The following is a 21,588-nucleotide window of genomic DNA, read 5'->3' as shown; positions in this document are numbered from 1 at the left end:
AATGACGAATGGCTTTCAGTTCTGAATCATTAACAGCAGCTCTCCACGACTTAGTGTCGAGGAGGATTCCAGAGGCGCCTCTGAACTCTTCTAGAAAGGATGCCATGACTGATGGACAGGGTCCACCATGGGCTCGGAAAGAGAAAGCAGAGGCAGGATGTCGCGTACCGGCCCCCGCAGAGTCCCCCAACACCTCAGTTACAGATGGACCCACTGGGGTGCCCAGAGGAGTCAGGATTCGGTCAGAATCATGAAGCCAATCATGGCATGGGTCAGCCTTGAGTCCAGAAACTTCCTCGGCATGAGCGGCCGGCGGTGGCACAGAAACTGGAAACGCTTCTATCCTTCCCGATATCCCCAAGCAGCGTCACCACTTACCACATCCAGGGTGATGGTGGCAGACCAACTTCTCCCTTCCCGAGCTACAGTGCTTCATCTCAGACTCCCAACTGACCAGAGATGCAGCACTGCACCTCAGGCTGGGAGACAGGGCGCGGCTCAGAGCCGGGAGCTGCTGGCGGCGGGGTTCCACCCTAGGCAGGAGATGGGGTGTCAGCGGGGCCGCAGCCCCATTCTTCCCAAGACTGCTGTGACTGTCCCCACAGTGTCTCCCTCTCATGCTCAGTTTGGCTTCCCAGCCCTCTGGGACCAGCCCTCCACCTTCCGTTTCTTTTCTTTTGCTTTATGGAGAGGTAACCACCCCCCTCAAAGTGTACAATGAGACAGTTTTTCATACATTCACCACTTGTGCGAACACCGCCACAATCAGTTTGAGAACACTTCATCACCCCAGCCAGAGACCTCTTATCATTCAGCCCCTCCCATCTCCCATCCGCCCCTCACCCCCACCACCCTTGGCTCTGGGCAGACCGCTTTCTGTCTCAAGAGCAGCCTGTTCTAGACATTCCAATAAATGGACTCACCCAATATGGTGACCCCGTGCCCCACCTTTATGCTCTGTACACTCGAGCCAAACATCACGTTCACAGTGCTTGATAGTTTACACCATCAAACATTAGCCTTGGCCTCCTACCTGTTCTCCCTGCTTCCACTCCCCCCTCCCCAACTTCCCAGACACCCTTCCAGAGTGAGTTTTCAAATGTAAGTATGGTCATTTCTCTTCCATGCGTAAGTAAGATCGTGAAAGTGCTCCTCCTCCTTCTGGTTCATTTCTGAAACTCTCACCAAAAACCCCGATGCCTCTTCCTCTTCCCCCGTACCCCTGCCTCTGGGCTCTCAGGGGCTGTGCTGTTCCCCCTTGTGCCCCCTGCCCGTCTCTTTGTGAGCTCAGTGTCTACTCAAAAGGTCACTTTTTCTGGGAAGCCCTCCTTGACTTCCTCAGACATCGGGACACCCTGGTCCATGTCCTCATGCATGCTGAGCTCTCTTTCTAATCCTGCACTACACCTGTGGGCTGCATGACCCCCCTGGGAGGGAAGGGACCCGGCTGCTGGCTGTGCTCACCCCTGAAAGCAGCTTCCAGCCGTATCCAGGCCTGTCTTGGCTAGTATGCATTTCCCTGGGGATAGCGCCCACATTTGTTAATTTGGGGGTATCCTTGGGGCTTGCTGAGGTCTTTGTACATGGTAATGGGCCCAAGGGAATGCCTTTTGGTGGATGACTGAATGGTCCATGTAGATAATTCATTTTCCTCTTGAGACCTGGCTTGTGTGGGAACCTCTGAGTGAGCGAGCAGAACTCCCTCTGCTCCTCCCGCCCCACCAAGCTCCCAGGGCACCCCCCGGAGGACCTTCCTGCTTTGCTGGGTGTCTACTGCTATGGCCTTGATAACAGATGACAGATACTTTCAAAGATATCTGAAGGCCCAAGGAGGGGTGTGTAGACTTTCCCTAGGGCTGGAAGAAAGCAAAAACAAAAAACAAAAAACAAAACCAAAAAAAACACCCTCTTAAAAAGAAAGTGTCTCTTAGGCCTCTACCAGAAATCTGAAATCTGGCCTTGATCCGAAGAGTGTCTCTCTTTCAGGTCTGCCATTTGGGGCAGGTCAGTCCCCATGTGCCCCCTGAGCGAGACAGCCCCTTCCTGAGGTAATCCCAGCCAAAGAAATGCCTTTCTCTAATATGGAATTCTCTTGTAGGAAATCTTTCCAAACTGCATCTGTCTGGAGAGTGGTTCTAGTCGGGACCCACCAGGCCCACAGCCTGTCCACTCCACTCTCGGATGGCCCCCACCAACAGCCCCGTGAGAAAAAATGCTCAGCCTGCCCCACTCGGAGGTTTCAGTAAGAAGCCGGGGTTGGGGGTCGTCCCAACAAAGTGAACTTTCATGACCAGGAACAGAGCTGATAAAGCTAGTCCTGCATTCCTTGGTGCACAACGGTCTCCAAAGCCTTTCTCAGCCTGACTTTGGCCTCCCCCATCTCCAGCACCGGCAGACGGGGTCACGGAGAGGGAACAGCTCTGTGGGGTACGTGGGGTGGGGCTCCGCACTCACTGCCTGTGGAAGACAGTGATCCGAGTTACTACCTGTCAGTTTGCTTTTCCGTTTACCCTGGGGACAAAGCCTGTTTGGTGCTTTCCTGTCTCTGACACTTTGCTCGCTCCTGCTTCTTCCTCTCAGGCCTTAGGCCTCAGGCTCAGGGACTTCCAAGGCCCTGGACCAGGGGAAGTGGGTTAATACCGTTCCATTTTCGCTCTGTTTCCTCTAACCTTCATCTCCTCATGATGGGCAGTGTTACAGGTTTTCATGGGCAGTACAAATGACTCATCTTAAATGTACAGGTACTGGGGTGCCTGGGTGGCTTGGTGGGTTAAAGCCTCTGCCTTTGGCTCAGGTCATGATCCCAGGATCCTGGGATCGAGCCCTGCATTGGGCTCTCTGCTCAGCGGGGAGCCTGCTTCCCCCTCTCTCTGCCTGCCTCTCTGCCTACTTGTGATCTCTCTCTCTCTCTGTGTCAAATAAGTAAATAAAATCTTAAAAAAAAAAAAAAAAGTTGTTAAATGTACAGATACTAAGACCATTTGCAGAGAGGGGAAAAATACTGAAGCCGGTGTCTGAGAGGTGGCGGTTGGGGAAACCGTGCCCCGCTGCGTTTAGCCTTCAGCTCAGCCAGGGAGGCTGCTGGGGCAGTGTTGTCACCTCCACGTGGAGGACCGAGGTGGAGGGGAGATGGTGCCACTGTCACAGCCCGGTTTGAAGCAGGGGAGTTGAGGGCTGTTTCCTGCATACCCCACTAGGCTCCCAATGTTGTAGCAAAGATGGCGCCTCTCCTGGTTATGGCGATGGGAAGTAGATGGGGGAGGCAACCCCACGGTCCAGTGGGAGAAACTCTGATGCAGGGAGAGGGGCTCCATGAGCAAACTTTGACCGGGAGAATATTATTTACCTCCCTCTCCTCTGGCTATAGGCTGCACCGTCCTGTTCCCTTGTATCTAGAAAAATCTGGGGATGTTGACTGTTATAAAAACAGTCATTTATTGACTGTTTTAATTGTGCTAATCCCGTGTCTCCAAGTCTCTGTGGGAAGGGAATTTTCCAAGGCCATGGAGTTAGGAGCTGAGCTGGGTTCCTAACTCAGAACAGCCACCCTCGGCGCCCTCATTTTAACCTCTATGCTGAATGTCTCCTCCCCCAGCCACGTCAGCAATCCTTTGGGTTTGGGACAGGGTCTAAATATTTCACTGGGACATTCAGCCAACTTAGGGCATCTTCTACCTGCCAAGGGGAGGTGGGACTGAACCCGACTGGGTCCTTGCCCTGGAGGAACGCAATCAGGCTGAGATGGAAGGAAAACATCCCTCGCAAGGTCAATAGGGGGCAGACCCAAGTGGCACAAGAGAGAGCCTGAGAAAGGACTGCCAAGGTCTTAGAGGACAAAGAGTTTCCTGTCCCAGGGGGAAACTGGGAGGGCTTCCCGGAGGAGGAGCTGGTGGGTTGGGAGGGGAGGCAGAGATGCAGGAAGGGTGCCCTCTTGGCTCTCTTTGCCCTGGGAACTCTTTCTTTGAGTCTTTCTTACGTGCCCAGCAGGCAGACAGTGCTGGCCCTGACCCCTGGTCTTCTTGGTCGGTAGCCCTCCTATTCCACTTGCCCCACGAGAGGCTCCTGGTCCCCAGTTAGGAGATGGGGGGCCACTTGGGAGACCTGAGCTCTATCACCAGCTGGTGTGGTCACTTCTCCCAGGTACTTCCCCTTTCTGTGGCTCCATATCCCCTCTGTCAAAGGAGATGGTCGAACAGGTGGCCTTGGTCTCTTATAGGGCAGATTCTTACCTGGTGCTGGCTGGTGGCAGGCTGGGAGGGTTGCTCCCAGAGAATGGGCCAATTTGCCCTCCCTTCTCTCCACTGTCTTCAGGAAATATCGTGAAGCCGAGACAGGGGAACCTCTGCCTTCCTGGGAAGCTCCGGGAGGCTGGGAAGGAGAAAATAAACAGTGGCTGTCTGGGTTTTCTCGCCAGGCCTGAGTGAGGAGGCCTCCTTGGCTTCTTCCCTTATATGGCCAGGCCGCTCTGGGCTGGGAGCCCGTCCCTGTGCTTCCCCACCTCCACCACCACTGAGGGCTGGGGGCCACGGCTGGTCACCTGGGACTCTGGTGCTGCAGAGGTCAGGGCAGGGTTGAAGGTGTTGGGTGGATCCCAGGACATGTCCCCAGAGTCGCCTATATAGTCTGGCCTGGCCTCTGGGTTACTTGGGGTGGGGCCAGTGGGGAGGATTTATATGGGAGGATGGGGGAGGGGGGCGGGGGGGGGTCTCAACCTGGTCCTGACTTCATCCCCAACTCACTGTGTGACCTTGGCCAAGCCCTCTCCCACTTCTACCTCTGTTTCTCCCCGTGTCGAAAGGGGGTATGGAAAAATACTCATTAATCCTCACAGTCAGCCCCACGAAGGGGGAGTTTTGTACTCCATCTCACAGAAGGGAAAACAGGCTTGGAGAGGCCAGCTGGACCACAGCTATCCAGCTAGAAAGGGAGCAAGGCAGGGTTTGAACTTTGGGGTCTGTGTTCTGATGGGCTGATTGCTGAGGCTGCTCTAAGTGATAACACTCAGACGCTTACATGTGTCATAGGAGACCAGGGGGCCCCAGTGCCCAGGGCCCCGGCCCTAAGGAGGCTGTCCTGTTTTGGTGTCCCCCGCACCTCACACAGGGCTGGACAGCAGACTCAGCTCAGGAAAGGGAAGTCGTGGAATCATTTAATAGCAGACCTCAGTAGTCAGAACTGTGCTATGGGCATCATCTCCCAACTGCCACATCCACTCTGAGGATTGAGCAAAACAATGGATGGGAAAGCACGGAGATGTCTCTTTTATAATTGGCATTGTCTGTTCATAAGTCCCTTTTCGCTGTGAAGTGCCTGCCTTGTCTCATCCCCAGGCCAGTGTCTCCCAACCTGAGCCATTCTCTCTTGCCCAGCTGCAGGGCTGAGGGAGGAGGGTGGATCTGCTCAGGGCCTGGGCTCTGGGCCCTGGCGGCCAAGATCTCGGGAGGGGCTGCGGGAGGGGAGGTAGGGGTGGGTTGCTGGGAACAGCTCAGAAACGAGCCTTGCACAAGCACCGACATCCTGTGTGCTCTTGAGCTAGCTCATCCATCATCCTGGCATCCTGTCCGACCCGAGGCCCTCTTCCTGGGGCCTGGGGGCAGGTCTCCGGGGCTGAGGCCGGGCTGTCAGCGTGGCCGAGAGACCGCAGCTGGCAGCTCGCACGCCTGCTCAGTGTCGGGGCTGGACAGTGGGGGCAGGGGGTGGGGGATGGCGGCAAGGTGCCTGCAGCCCTCTTAATCTAATTTGTTTAGACCCAGGCTCTGAGGCGCGCTGGCTAGGGAGGGAGCGCCGCGTGTGCGCGCTGTGCTTGGAGCACCCGCTTGCTCGCAGGTATGGGCCGTGCCGAGGTGAACAGGTGTGCTGCATTATGTAAGCCAGGCCTGGGCCTCTTCACCTGTCCTACAGGGTCAGCTTCTTGCCAGAGCCATGTGTCCTCCTCCTACTCCCAGATCCTGTTGTCCACTCTTTCCACCCTCAGGAGATCTGGTGCCGGAACCCCTCACTGCAACTGACTGTCTGTGAGAGTTCCTTCACTTACTTCCCCGTGCCTCAGTTTCTCTACCTGTCCTACGGAGACTGTACCTCACCCTGCCTGCTCCACGTGCCAAGGTCTGAAACTGGCAAGTGTAGAAGAATGTGATGGATTGTTGTGGGGGGGGCTACTGCTCTGGTTTCTTGAGCCTCACTGTTGCCCAGCGCTACACACCCCAGGCTCCAGCCTGAGCTCCTGGACCCTTCCTAACCTCCGGGAGCTGGTTCTGTTATCACCAGGCTGACCGACCTTGGGTTCACCTGGTCCTAGAGCCTGGCCCTGTCTACTCCTTCCCAGGGATACTTGCTGTCATTCTCCATGTGGCCCCCAAATCTGTTCTCTGTAGCACACAGGCTTTGCCTTGCTAGTTGGTTGGGAGCCTGGGATGGGGTGGACTTTTGCCTCCTGGTTTGTTTTCCCTTCTTTGATTCCATTTCTTTTCGCCCACAACCCACGCCTAGCCACCTTGAATTGCCAGCACCCCCTCCACCAGCAGGGGCCTTCCTTCAAGTCTTCCCATTCCCAAGACCTGGTTTCTCGGTCATTCTGAGGGCTGGGATAGGGAGTGTGTCCTAAGAGGCAGGGCTCCTGCCTGGGCCTCCAGCGGCAGGGGTGGGGCTGTAGAGGGGGTGTGGGCGCAGGGTGGGGGCGGGGGAGACACTCACGGCTCTATTCTTGGGAACCCCTGCTGCCGCCCTCCTCTCTGGTCCTCAGGAGGGCCCTCTCCGCAGGGTCGTAGCAGTGGCTCCCTCCAGCCAGCGCCTTGCCTGTGAGAAACAAAGACACTGATGGCCTTTTAGAAGGATGCTGGGGTGCCCTCTGGCCAAAGCCTACCCTTTGGGGGTCCTGACTGGGCCTCCGGGCCCCAAGGACCTGAGGATGGGCCCGGCCTTAAGTTGGGTCCTCAGAAGCCGCAGGCTGAAAGTGCTGGGAACTTCCAGGCCCCAAAGAGCCTGCTCCCCGGGCCCTAGGCAGCCACGGTGCCACTTTGCTTGCCTGGTTTTCAGTGGGTGTCTTGTGAGGGGCAAGAAGCCCTGAGAGCAAGAGGGGCCACTTTCCCTTCCCTGCACACTAAGGCCCCATCATGAAAGAGGGTTCTGGAAGGAAGTTTCCCGGCAGGCCTTTGACAAATGGCTCCACCTCCAGCCTCACACGTCAGAAAGGAGCCAATTAGGGACAGGTCAAAACTTGGGGTTAATACCATGGCCAAGGCCGAAAGGACAGCCCTGGGGCCACCTGTGACCACTTCCAGCTGCACGAGGCTCTCACCCTGCAAAGGCCTCCTTCCATAACCGCAGGTGTGCTCGCAACCATGGCCAGAGGTAGGACTAACTTCCCCGCTTAACTGGGCTTCCGAGACGCCCTGCAACGTGCCCAGGCTCGTCACTGCTAGTGAGAACCAGAGGCAAGCTTGACCCTGGGGCTGCTCATGCTCCCTCCAGCTGTCTCTGGAGCCAGAGGGGCAGCCGGCTGGTTGACCCTGAAACAAAACTCACATCGTTACGGTCATTGCAAAAGCCGCTGTGCCCTCTGCTGGCCTTGCTCATTTCCAGGGAACACAAGGGCCTGGGAATGGGCCACATCTGCGAGCCAGATGGCACCACAGTGGGAGAGGGCTAAGGTCAGGGCTCCGTGCAGGCTCACGAACCTGTGCCCATATCGGCTCCCTCGGGAGAGGGCTCCCTGCCCTCAGCTCCCCTTCCTTGGCTCCCTTATGCGTGTGCATGTCCTACAGCCCGTGCTCTCCTTGGGCTCAAGGGTCCTGGGGTTTCTGCCATTTACTTGCAAAGAGCAGAGAAGACAGGCCCCAGAGCCAGGCGGATCTGCCCTGAATCTCGCCCCCAGCTCTTTCAAGCTGTGTGGTTGAGAGCCGGTGGCTTCACCTCTCTGAACTTGGGCCCCAACCTCAGGCTTGTCTGTGAACGTCAGATAAAGTCAACGTCAAGCGTAAGTTCAGTGGGTGGCACACCGTGAGCCCACTTACGTGGCTGCGATTTCCATTATGAGCCCAGGGCTGGGCCCGCAGCGAGACATAGGCACGGGAGAAAGGAAAGCAGGAAGGATGAGGGCAAAGGTCCAGAGAGGCATCCAGAGAAGATGTGGAAGCTGGGGGTGGGAGCTACCGTGTGGGGCCCCGTTCCATGGCCCCTCTGTTATGTGGCTTCTCTGGGCCTCTGTTCCCAGGACGCCCTCCCACCCCCTCGACACCCCAGCTAAGTTCACTAGCCTCACACGCTCCCTACTTCCTCCCCAGGGAAGGCGGCTGCTGGGGACTTTTGAGCCAACCCTGGGAATGCAGTTGGAGGCTGAATGGAGAGTCCTGGAGGAAAAGGAGGACAGGGAGAGGAAAGGGGCCCCCACCTGCCTGGCCCAGAAGATCAGGGCTGCCTCGAGATGCTCAGACTCTGGGGCAGGGGTGGTGCAGGCAGAGGATCCCCATGTCTCTCCTACACCCTGACCTTTCAGTGAGACCAAAAACAGGGACACGTAGTGACAGTGACAATAGCCATCATATCGTGACTTACACTGGGACATGCTGTAATCATAACAATAGCTTTCAAGGTGCTAAACACTTGCCAAGTACTTTCTTGTACAGAGGATTTTGCACAGTCCCTCAGGAGTTAGCTACCATTGTCATTCCCATTTTACAGATGAAGAGACTGAGGCCAGCAGAGGTTACAACATGCCTTCAAGGTCATGTGGCAAGCCCAACACACATTTCCACGGCTCCCCTGTGAGACCGACTATTCCTGCTACCTTTTTTACAGAAGGACAACCTGAGTCAGTGTCTCATGGCATTGTGTCAGGCCTGTGTTCTTTTTTACGGAAAGGCGGTTGTGAGCAGAGAAAACATTTTTCAGTGTAGATGGAGGCGTGTGGGTCCTGGCAAGGCTGTGCATCTCCAGAAGCAAGGAGACTTCTCATTTTGGTCTTTGTTGTGCCTGTTGTCCACAGTACTTCCCCCTAGCATGCTGTCTGTTTAAAAAAACACACACACAAAGAAACCTAACAAAGGGAATAGTTTTCCCTTCTGTCCTGTCTACTTCCCAAAGAACTGGAACCTCCAGGGTCCCAGTTTGCTGAGACCGAGTGATGCTTTTTGGATAATACAAATGCTGGTTTCTTCTGGAATGTGCTGGAAAAAGCAGCAGGTTAGACACCAGGTCACCTGTAATTGTAGACAAGTGATTGTGTGTGATTGTAGACAAGTGCCTTCCCCTCTCTGGGCCTCACTGTGATGTGGTGGGAAGGGTCTGGGCTCCATGGATAGATAGGTAGGGGGAAGGCTCGACCAGGCCATCCCTTCAGGGTTAGTGTCAGCATGAAGGAAACTCTGCATCGATGTTCCATGATCTTATGGAATGAGAGAGAAGGAGCCTCAGGGTGGAGACTGGCGCAGTTGCCTCTTCCTTTCCCCCTTTCCCACCCCACGGCTCAGCCCAGAGCAGGCCCCAGGGACCTGGACCAGGTGGGTTTTCTGCAGCAGGACTCAGTCTTAGGACGTTAGTGCTGTAGGCTCTCTAGTCACGCACCCATTGCTCAGACAGGGAAACTGAGGTTCGGAGAGGAGAAGCAACCAGCTCAAAGGGACTCAAGCAAAGGCCCAGCTGGGACTGACCCTTTCTACTCACCGAGGGAGTCTAATCAGTTAGATCTTAGCAAAGGGGCCCTGGGAGGAAGGCGGGAGAGAGGGGGCCTTTAAGTTCCTTTGGCTTTGAAGATGGAATAATCATGACTTCCTTTTCTAAATATCTTTTGGCCCTTCCTAGAACCAGATGGCGGATGTTTGGAATTTATGTTGTAAATAGTGTTTAAGAAGGGGATGGGGGTGCAGATGTCTTACTTTCTCCATCCTCCCAAAGCAAGATCTGGAGGAGGGAGTTGGGGGAGGGGAGCTGGCTCTGATACTGGGGAGAAGAGCGAAGTGAGAGGGAGGAAGAGAGAGGAGAAGGGGAGAATAAAGGAGGGGAGATTGGAGATTGACCGAGAGTGAGGGCAAGAGGGAGGGGAGGAGGGAGGGGGGGAGGGGCGGGGAGAGGGGAGGAGGGAGAGAAGGTGGGCGGAGGAGATGGGGAAGGGGCTCTCCGGCTAAAGGCTCAGACAGACTCCATCTTGAGTTCAGGAGCAAACCCTTGAGTTTTCTAAAAATAGCTCAGCCTTTCCCCCAGCGGGGCTGGCAGCAGGGAACGGGAGAGAGGCACGCTTGCCCTTTTATGGTAAGAAAAATTCAGATCCTCGGAGGGGGAGCTGGGCCAGAGCCTGTAGTTCTGGACAAAGCCCAGCCCTGGGGTCTGGAGTGGGACAGTCTGGGTGGGGGTTGTGATTTGGTAGGATGTCCTGGCCTGGGTAGCTCCATCCCCTGTGAAGCAAGGGCTGAGGTGATTGCCCTGGAAAGCCCGGGGTCCTGGTGTAGCCCTAGTGATGGGGGTGGAAGGGCTCATAGATATCTGGTCTACCCCATCTCCCTGTTTTTAGAAGAAACTGTATCCCAGAGAAGGTAAGAGACTGCAGGTTCCCTATGGGGACAATTGAGGTGTCAAGGTAAATAGATCCCAGGCTCACAAGCCCATTATTCTAACAGGCAGTGTGGTTAGTGGAGAGAGCACTGGCCTGGGCATCAGGAGACCCAAGACCCACTTCCCTGTTTGCACACAGTTTGCTGTGTGACCTTGAGTGATCTGCTGAACCGCTCTGGTCTCAGGTCTTCTCACTGGAGTAATCTGAAGGGCCTTCTTAGCTTTTGGCCTCTCTGGGAATTACAAGGCTGGATGGCAGAGCTTGGGCATAGAATACGCTGTCCCAGGTAGAGGGGAATCTGTAGGCTGTTGTTTTCTTCCTGGGCCTGACCTACTTTCCTCCGCTGGGGCCAAAGCTCAGATGGACGGAGACAGAGACGAGGCCTCACTGGAGACTGAGGTAGATCACGAATGGATCCTCTGACTGTTTAAGCTGGTTGGGGCCAGCCCTTCCCCAGACACATTAAGACTAGGAAAGGCCTCAGGCTCATGGTCATGCTCAAGGTTATGTGGAGGGTTGGGGCAGAGCCAAGAATAGAACCCAGGGCTTCCCCTCCCAGCCTTGGGCTCTTTCCTCTGCAGGAGGCCTCCCTCTGCAGCAGCCAACAGTTTGGGGGATTCTCTCTGGCCAGCAAAAGGGCCTTCCTGGGCAAAGCTGCCAGAGCTCAAACACACCATCACCCTTTGCCTACTTTTTGGAGATAGTTATATCCTGGCAGGGCACCTCCCTCTCCCCTGATCCCTTTCCTTGGCTTTGAGGACCATACCATCGTTTCTATTTCTGGAGAGAGGCAGGGAAGAGGCAGGGAAGGATGTACAGGGCTGGGCAGCCACTCGGGCAGTGTGATCTTGGGCCAGGCCCTCCCTGCCATCGGCCTCAAGGTTTTGTTTGCATCTATCACCTGAGGACAGGGACCTGATGTTCTTGAAGGTGCCTTTTGGCTCTAACAGGATTATGACAGGAGGAGTTTAAAATTCCATGCCAGGAATGGTTACTAAACACCTACCCAGATCACCAGGGAGAATGAGATGGGTTTAGTACTGCTCTGTAGCTTTATAGTCCCTTGAGATGGGGACCCAGAGCCTGAGACTCCTGGGAGCCCCCATCCGGAGACCTTCTGTCTATTCTGGGAACCCAGGCTGATTCTCTGACCCCAGCTTGAACCCATAGTTCACGGAGCTCTGGTCTTGAGTGTCCAGGCATCCCTCATGCTCACTGCCCAGGACACCGCCTGGGCCTGGCTATCCCCTTGACTCTTTCCCTCATGGCCGTCTACCTCCCCAGGCCCTGTATGGTTCCTCTTCCCGTCTGCCCACATCCCGTCTCTCCACACTCATTCTTTCTGTGACTCAGCCCAAAGAAGAGGCTTGCTTTCCTCTCCCAGCCTCCCGCGACACCCCCACCCACTGCTGGGGAAGAGGAGGGACAGGAAAGAAAGGGGGACCAAAAATAAAGCATCTTGTTCTAAATTGGAAGTTTTCCTGTGACCCTCCTGGAATTTCCATGTAGACTCTCTGGGGCGTGTGAACAGAACTCCCAAGGACCCCGGCCCCCTCTGCCTCACTCCTGCTCGGGTGGAAGGCCATCGGCTGAGTGTCCCCCAGGGATCCAGTCTTACAACCAGGCTCCAGGGCTCCCTGGTCAGTGCTGGCACTCCCTGGGAAGGGCAAAACACAGCAGTGGGGTGAAAGGAAGTGGGAGGGAGGAGGGTCCCCCGAGGGCCCTTGTGAAGTCAGGGCAGAACTGATGTAATCCCTAGCTGGGAATCTGACATCCCAATGGCAGGGGAACTCAGTCCTTAAGGATTGTCCCAAGACAGCTAGGGCTGTGATGCGAAGACCCAGGCTGGTGGTGGGAAAGGCCATGAGGCCCCGACTCCTCTAATGTTTGATTTGTCTCCACAGTATCTGTGCTAAGCTTGTATAACTCTGGTGATGGGGAGCTCACTGCTTCCCAATCACCTTATCTTTCTTTCAACACAGGATTGGAGACTCCTTCCTAATATCCCACTGCCATCAGCCTCTCTGGGGCTGCATGACCCGTCCTTTAGGGCTACAAGGAACAAGATCCTGTTCCCTAGAAAACTCTTCTGAGGTTAACAGATGGTGACTACAGTCCTTGGGCTTCCTATCCCTCTTGACCCCACCCCGAGGTCTCCTGTCCCGTGATTTGACATCTCAGAGTCACCAATCCCAAGTCCCCAGGTCTCTCCCCTGCACTGGGGCTCTTGGCCTGGTGGTATGGAGGCCCAGGGATAAACAGGCTAAGTAAAGAAAGGGCCTCCCTCCCAGAGACAGGCGCCAGCGGGGACTTCCACCAGTCTATGGAGCTTGGTTGCAGGCTATTCAAGTCACTCCAGGGCCAAATCTTCCCCTACTTTGCCAGCCTCAAACCTCACTGAGCTGCTAAACCTACCCTGTTCCAGCCAAACAGGATCGTTTGCTGTTCTGAAATGTCCTTCCAGTCCCGCCTCCACACCTTTGTACACAGAACTCTCTACCTGAAAAGCCTTCTGCTTTCTTCTCTCTCTATCCAAAGCACACCTCTGTTGCTCTGACTGCCTCCACCCCAGATTTTCTTGCCCTGAGAGTCTGGGGAACCACCGTCACACGTGGGATGACCCGAACTCTCTCCCTTCCATCCCAAATCATGGACCATCACAGCCCGACAGGCCCACAGGGACAGAGGAACTTACCCGAGTGTGTTGGCTGCAGAACTGGGGTCAGAGTCTTAGCCTGAGTTTTTCCCTTTCTCCCCATCTTGTTCGAGCTTATCTCAGCGGACACCCTGGGACTCCATGAGGTTGTTGGGTCATATGCTCGAGGTCTGGCAGTCTCTGGGAAGACTGGTAAGTGCCCTCTGACCCTAGTAGACCAGCTGGGGGTGGGTGCCATGGCCACTCTGACGCCATCCTGCGATGCCAGCCTCCCTCTGGGATACTTTGCCTCCTTCCCCGTTTGCCTGAATGAGGACGAGGAGGAGGATGGTATGGGGCGGCAGCTAGTGCAGCTGAGCTGTGTCCCTGTTAAACTCACAGTATATTTTCCAGTTTGGGGCTTTTCCATCTGCCTTGGAGCATGGCGTGGGGCAGAGATGGGCCATTCAGGAGGGAACCTAGGCTTGTGGCCGTTATTGGGCACTTGACGAGGAGTCGGGGGAGGCTGCTTCTTCCAGCCTTGGTCTAGCTTACTGCCCCCTCCTCAAATCTCTGATGGGCTGTGCTGGGTCGGGGGCACCCAGGACTGATGGGGCCCCCAAAGGCACTCAGCCCAGACTAAGGGGCGCTCATTGGCAAGAAGTACTGTTTGATTGAGGTTACAATTTTGAGCAAGTGTGGGGAGGGAAGGCTCTATCTATCCCCTTACCATAACAATACTTAGTCAAGAAGGAGGCACCAGGCTTCCAACGGTGCCCTTTCTAAATGCTAAGAGTTGGTCCTATTAGACCACTAGGAACCAGGACCAGTTCTCGCTCACAGAGTCCCTGGGCCCGTGCTGGGGTGTAAGTAAGGGCATGGGTTCCGGGGTCAGCCACACCTGGGTTTGAGCTCTGGCTTGTTCTCTAACAAGCTCTGTGACTTTGCACAAACGACTAAATCTCTCAGCCTCTGGGTCCCCAGAGAGGGGATGGTACTTACCTCAGACAGCACTGGGCAAAGGGCCCAACCCTTGGGAAGACTTGGTATATGGCAATTGTTATTTTTGAGGGGACAAGGGTAATTTATCCTCCTGGAGGAAAGAAGAGTGGAAGCTCACTACGGCACCTCCTTCCCTCCCGAAGAAGCTGCCTGTAGTACAGCAGTCCCTGCTTCTCCCCAGCTCTGGTTCTCATAGACGGCTGTTGCCCAGAAGCAGATGACCCACCTTCTGCATTAGCTTCAGAAAGTCAGGGGTGGCCCAACGCTATGTCACGGTGCCGACATGGTGACACAGGCACTTTCTCTCCCAGGAAGCATCACATGGAAAATGAGTGCAGCTCAGTAGGGGATTTTGAGAGAGAGACCACGTTCCTATAAGTTTTATCACAGTGGATTGTTGTAATTGTTCTATTATATTATTAGTTATTGTTGATGTCTTACTGGGACGCATGTGTAAATGAAACCCTATCATCAGTTTGCGTGGATGGGGAAAAGCATGGTACGCCTAGGACCCAGTCCTAAGTGTGGTTTCAGGCGTCCACTGGGGGTCTCAAGACTTGTCCCATGTGGCTGACGGGGGACCCCAGTTATCATGTTTTAGCAACTAGTGGTTGTGGAGCACTTCCTGTGCTAGCCCCTATTCTGAGGGTCTCAGGAGTCTTAACCCATTCAATCCAGACAACCCCAATCCCTGACGACTCAGGCATTCTCAGTATGTCCGACATCACAGGTGCTATGAGGATCATCTAGAATTCAACCACCAGCCTCTTGTGTCTTAGCTCTGCTCTGACAACTCTCTGGCTTGCCACCCCGGTCCCCTCTTTACCTAGGCGCAGAGTTTCACCGGACCTCTGAAAGCCCGCTGGCTCAGGGGTCGGCCTCAGTTTCCTCATCTGGACAAAAAGGGGGCTGGATGAGTCGGTCTTCATGGGCCATGAGAATGGGAGACTGGTGCTGTGCACAAAGGCATGTTCTGAACTGGACACAAGGTTTCTGGTGGAGAAGCCTGGCTGTCCACAAGCCTCTTTTGCAACGGGGTGGGGGCCGTCTCTGTGGGCTCTTGCATGCGTGGTGAAGGCCCATGGGGCCTGTCTAGACAGGCCGTTAGGATACGGCAGCCACCATGGGCTCTTTCCCCTGAATTCCAGTGGATGATCTGGCTGGCGGCCTCTACTTGGGACATATTGTGTACTCTCAGGCTGGGGATAGGCCACACAGGCAGTGCCCCGCTCCTGCCCCCAGAGCCTTCTGGATGTTTTGTCACTTGGGGCATGCTGTGTGCATTTCTAGATACCCACATGGACCGTAGTGAGCAGCATTGTACTTTCTTACCTTTTTTTTTTTTAAGTAATCTCTAGGCCCAAAAGGGGGCTTGAACTCACAACCCTGAGATCAAGAGTTGCATGCCTGACTGATTGGGCCAGCCAGGCACCCTCCTGTCATGCTTTATTATACAAATTGGAAAGAGACAAAATAAAACATACATATTGATGTATATACTTCAAGGAATCTGACAATGTTACGTGTGGCCAAAGACAGGGACACTCACATGCGGCCGGTAAGAGTGTAACTTGGCTTAGCCACTTTGGAAAATAAACTGACAGGCAGGTACCCCGGAACCCAGCAAGCTCTCTAGGTATCAATTCCAGAGAAACTTGGGTTCCTGGGCCCCGGGAGACATAGACAAAAATTGTCATAATGACAATAATCCGGAAAAGCCTTTATCACGGTTTTTGCATGATCCCATGGGCCTGAGCCCTGGAGACTGTTCTCTTGGAAAGCTGTGACTGAGGCAGGACCCAGGTGTAGCCCAGTGGGGAGGACCTCAGCGACCATCTCTGTAGCTCCTTGAGGCTCACATGGGGAATCAGATACAGCCCCAAGGGTCCATTGTAGCTCTGGGCCTGAACTTTCTACTCCTCAGGGCTATGCGTACCAGCAATTCCCCACAACTGGCCAGTCTGGGTAAGGGCTGATTTTGCTCAAAGAGCTGCAGGGTGGTTCTTAGAGACCAGCGACAAGCAAGGTCCTTTCCTTCCTTCAGCAGCAGCGGGACTGAAGAGAGAGCAGTGGCTTTGAACTAATACAACATGGGGGTACAACTTCCGGCGAGGTCACGCTCTTAGCCTTGTCTCCTCTCTCAAGTGGGGTTCCTCGTCACTGCTCTCAGAGGGGCTGGGCTGGGCCGGCTAAGAGCAAACATTCTGGAGTTGCAGACTGGGTTCAAATCCCCTCTGTCACGTTTTCATCGTGTGACCTCAGGAAATTCTCTATAAATTAGGGATAAGGGAACGATGCGGATTCCTGCCTCTCTGTAATCCTAGGAAGATGGAATGAGACCACCAGCCCTTCAGCCTGATACCTGGCTCCCAGGAAATCTTCTGTGTACGTTCACGAGTAATGTTGGAGGGTCTGCAGGCAGTTCTGGGATGGAGTGATTGAGGAGCAGGGCAGGGGGTGGGAGAGCCCTGGAGAGAGAGCGGGGGCGGAGGGGGGGTTGCCGGAGGCAGCTGGCACAAGACAGTGTGACATTAGTCAAGCCAGTTCACCTTGGTTCCCTCACCTGTACCATGGGGATCATGATTACACCCACGTCACAGGGTCGTTGTGATGACTAAGTGAAGGAATTTCCGTAAAGGCCTTCGGGATTGCCCAGAAAGGGATAATCGCGAGAGAATGCTCTCTGTACCACTGTGGTGCACAGGGCCTGGCGGAGCGGCTGCTTCCATCCCAGCCGAGGCATCCGCTCTCTGAGGGACCCAGAGCAGTGCTCTCTGATCAGGGATGCAGTTGCTTCAGCTATGTCTGGGAAGGACCCAGGCTGCTCGACAGCCTAGCATTCCCAAAACTAGGTCTGTGTGGGAATTCTCCTGGGAGCTGGAAATGAAAATGCAGATTTCTGGGACCCCACTCTGACTCCCTGTCAGTGAATGAGGGTACTGTGGTTCAGACGCCACACTGAGGGACACATTGCCCACACCATGTGCTATAAATGCGGGAAAGGAGACCTCACCGAGCCTCGTAGGCATCTCAAGCTGATTCCACTTTGTGTGCCTTCACCTCTGACCTTTGAACTCATGCCTCCTGCCTCTTTCCAGACCCCATTCTCCCTTTAGCAACTCTGAGCACTCTCTGTCTGGGTCTCATTCCCACTTTCCTCTAAACATGGCTAAGGTCATCTTGCCCCTCAGGAGGAGTAGTCTGGCGGTAGCCAAACACCCACCCTATTTACCCTGCCCTTGCATGCCTATGTCCCTCACTCTCCATGACAACCGAGTGATGCTAGAACCAAGACCAGACCCATTTTATAGAGGAGGAAGCTAAGGCTCAGAGATGGCAAGTGACTTGCCCAAGGCCACTTGTCTGGTAGATAAACAAGCCAGAACTGGACCCTGGTGTTTGGATTCCAGAGTCTTTTTGGACCATTATGGCCTCAGGCCTTATGTGACCAGAGGGTGTTGGGTGGGCTGGTGCTGGAGGATTGTGTCCACTCTGGGCCCTAGATGTGGCCAGAGCATATTCACAAGAGCTGTGTTGCCTGCATGCCTCCCAGTGTGGATCCCAGGCCTCTGACCCCACACAGCCTGCCTCCCACGTCTCCTGCCGGCCTCAGAGGCCCCCACCACACCGCATCACCCCTCCTGAAACCTCTGCTGTCCGTCTCTCTTCATCCCACTCTGAGGTCCTGCACTCCCTGATCGGTCCCTTCCCCACCAGAGGCTGTGGCAGGGTCAGGGGTGGGACAGGCTCATCTTGAGGCCTCAGACCTGTGGGCTGGTTCTTCCCTGGCCAAGGCCCTAGTCAGAGAACATTTAGCTCCTTTCTGTCACTTGAGGCTCAGCCTCCAAGAGCTTCCGTAGGCTTCAGGCATCTGGTTGGGCTCTAAGTCTCTGGTCAAAGGGCAGACTCAGCTCAGGGACTCTGGGGGAAACTTCCTGCCACCAGCTGTCTCTTAGGCTCCAGAAGGACTCAAGAAGCCACATCCTGCATGGAGACCTTATTGTCCAAAGGTTTCATGATACAGATGGCCCAGAGAGGCTCGGGTGCCTCTCCAAGGCCGCAGGGCCAGGCAGCAAGAGGCCGAGCGGGACTGGAGCCCACGTCCCCGTCCCGCGGCCAGCACCCTCACCTTCCTGCCTCTCTGCCTGTCTGCCAGAGGCTGAGCTGACATAGCTTTGCCTCCCGCTTTGCTTCTTGAAACCATTATTTGAAAACAGTTTTCCTTGCCAGAAGCCCCAGGCTCTCAGAGCTGTGAAATCAAACCTCACAGAAAAGGGAAGAAGCAGTGTCTCTGCAGAAGCCGGGAGACGGGGCACAGACCCGGGCATGGCTGTGAAGCTGGGGACGGCGGGACATTACCACCCACCGCTCCCTCCGCCTCCACCGCCATGTAATCACAGCCACCAGGAGTCCTCCCGGCCAATGGGACTGCAGGTCAGGGCGGGATGGGCACTTAGAGATCATCCAGTCCAGCCCCTGTACAGATGGGGAAACTGAGGCCCAGAAAGGTGGAAGCACAGTGCATGTTAGCAAGAGAGCAAGGACCAGACCCCTGATATTGCATCCCCCTGGGGAAGATGCCCCAGATGCCCCCCCACATTTGCAGACCCCGTGTCTGCCACTGGTTCTTACCTCTCCGGGGATCTGTTCCAGGTGTGGCTCCTTGCAGCCTGGATGCGGGGGCCAGCCCATTTAGGGGATTGTTGTGGGGGTGTCATAGCTTCTCAACTAACTTGACCGGGCCTCTGGCACCCCTCATTGCCACGGGGCATTTTTAAACGGCTGGCACGGGGCCCCCCTCCTCTTAGCTCCTTGCTTGTTGCTCCTTGGCCGCAGACGCCCCTCTGTCTTTTACCTTATATGAGCTGAAGAGGCCAGCCTGGTGTTGGGGTGAGGCGGGTGCTGAGTCCTCCCGTGGCCCCCCATTGGCCCGAGCGCCCGCCACGTGACCGCCTCGCCTTGACCTGCCCCCGGTGCCGAATGTTGCTTTTACCCCCTAAGGAAGGAGTGGTTGACAATTTTCATATTTCTTCTAAATTTGGAGATTTCAGACAATGCTGGGAGGCTTGGCTCCAGCTGCCAGAGGCCCATGTGGAAGTCATTAAGCCAGAGAAGGGGGGCGGGGGGAGAGAGGGAGACAGAGAGGGAGAGGAGGAGGAGGAGGAGGAGGAGGAGGAGGAGGAGGAGGAGGAAGGGGGACGGAGTTCTGAGGGTTGCCAGTTGTCAGCCTGGGAACATGAGCAAACTCCCTGGGAGTTTGCTGTGTGTGAGAATTTCCTTCCTCTTTCCCAACCCTAGTGTCCCAGGACAGGAGAAGAAGTTCTGAGACTTTCTGGGAACCCCCAGTGGGGAAGACACTAGCTCCTGAAGTCCTGTGGTCTGGTGGGAATGGCAGGGGACGGGAGACCATGAGGAATTAAATTGCCTCTCGGGAAAGCTGGCACCCCGATAGACCAAACCTTCATCATTGTGCAAAGGAGGCCCAGGGCCCCAGACTGAAAGGGCCTGCCTGTCCCATCACACAGGAGGCCATGATGGTGTAGGACCTTGGATCTGGCTCTCCCCGCTGGGGCACTGTCCCAGTGGTGAGAAATGGCCATCTCTCACCCTACGGCCCCTTTCTCATTATGCTTCCCGTAGATTCCTTAGCATTTTTCCTGCCCGGGGTCTTTGCACTTGCAGTTCTTTCTGCCAAAAACGCCCTCTCCCCAGAATTTCCCATAGCTGACTCCTTCTCCAGCATCTGGTCTCAGCTTAAAGTCACCTCTGGGAGAGGCTTCGCTGCTCACTGCGGTACCCTCTACCACTCGCCTCGCTTGTTGCCTTGCAGGCTGATTTTATACATTTCTTGGTGTAGGCGGCCCACAGTGCCCTTGGAGAATGGCAAGACAACTGTCCTCCAAGGGGCAGCGGCCATCATAACATGAAAAGAGCTTCTCTGAGGCCCGTGGAGGCCTCCTGCCAGTGGCCAGCTGTGCCCCGTGTTGAGCACTGCCACCTCGTCCCTGCCTTTGTTGCTCAGAGCTTTCCCGTCCGTGGCCAGGCCGGCTGGACCCCAACTACCTCTGTTCACATTCTCCTTCAGTCTCCCAGACCCCTGGCCTGTACCCATCCCGTCTCCTTCCTCGGGGCCAGGATTCCTTCCAGCACATGGCCTTGTGCCACCCCGTGGGGGGTGGCTGAGTGTCCCTGAGGTGGGTGGGGTGCTGAACCTGACACTAGCCGTGACCTTCAAAGGCTCCTAATCTGGTAGGAAAATCTTCACCCCTGCCTCGTTCCTTCCGAGGGAAGAATTCGCTTCATGTCAGGAGGCCTGTGCACTTGCTGCCGGCTTTGCCACATCCTAGCTGGGAGGTCTGGGCACAGTTTTCTAACTGCTGCTCTGAACCTCCCTTTCCTCCTCTGTGAAATGGGTCAAGCCTGCCTTGTGGTGTTGCCATGGGGGTCAGGTGGAGGAGGGGGGCACCTGCAGGCCTAGGGAACAGGACAGGCCAGGCTCTGGAATCAGACTTAGACTATGCTCAGCACCACCTTTGCTGTTTCTGGAGAGGGTGGTTGGGGGTGGGCCTGGGAAAGTTATTCCTATCTGTGAACTTTGCTTTCCTCCTTTGTAGAATGGAGCAAGAAACAGTCCCTCCCTAACTCCCAGGGTTGGTGTGAAGACAAAACGATACCCTGCTAGGAAGGTGTTAGGCCAGTTGCCAGCTTGTGAGTGAGGGCTCAGTAGATCTTAGATACTATTTATTAAGGGTTATGATGCCAGACCCAACACATGGCAGACCCGCCATCATCCCTTTCCTTCCCGAACCAAGCACACGGGTTCCATTCATGAGCCCATCCCTGGACAGGGAAGATCTCGGACAGGGAAGGGCTTGTGACCCTCCCTCCCCACCCTGCTCACTGTTTGAGTTCAGCGCTCCAAAGCACCACCAACAGATCCCAGGGTAAAGCTAAAAGCAGCCCAATAGAACTATCAAAATTAGGGAAAATCCTCTTTGAAGACTGTGAAACTCAAGTTATACTTCTGTTCATCCTGCTACTGTATAAGGATCAAAGATTTTTTTTCAAGACAGGAAAGAAAAACAGTAAAACTACTAGTGTAAGAGGCAGAGAGACCCACCATTTCAAAACCCGAGAACCCCAGGCCTAGCTGAGCAGGGAGTTGGCTGCCTGTGAGCCAGCAGGCCCTGTTACTAGGAAGTCCATCACCAGGGGTCAGGACAAGGAATTGAAGTGACCTGGAGACAGATCCTAGGACAGGAGGTGTCCCAGCACCGCAATATTTTAGAAGGCTAACTAAAGGCAGCCGTTGGTGACTCAATCCCTATAAATCTGTCTCAGACATTTTGAAGCCTGTTTCTATTTCCTCACATACACTCTCTTGGGAGTTATGAGTGCTTTATGT

The 21,588-nt window shown here is 55.1% G+C and overlaps 1 long non-coding RNA gene across 1 annotated transcript; it reads right to left on the bottom strand.

The window, feature by feature from the left end:
- Window positions 1-474: 474 nt before the first annotated feature.
- LOC132028313 (uncharacterized) lies at window positions 475-19,020 on the bottom strand. Its single transcript, XR_009407396.1, has 4 exons — window positions 18,816-19,020; window positions 6,694-6,795; window positions 4,230-4,368; window positions 475-533 (listed from the first exon to the last, which is right to left on the bottom strand). It is a non-coding gene; the product is annotated as an uncharacterized LOC132028313 (long non-coding RNA).
- Window positions 19,021-21,588: the final 2,568 nt, after the last annotated feature.

Source organism: Mustela nigripes, chromosome 12 (genome assembly GCF_022355385.1).
Source record: "Mustela nigripes isolate SB6536 chromosome 12, MUSNIG.SB6536, whole genome shotgun sequence".
NCBI lineage: Eukaryota > Metazoa > Chordata > Mammalia > Carnivora > Mustelidae > Mustela > Mustela nigripes.
This window is presented reverse-complemented; position numbering and strand designations above follow the sequence as displayed.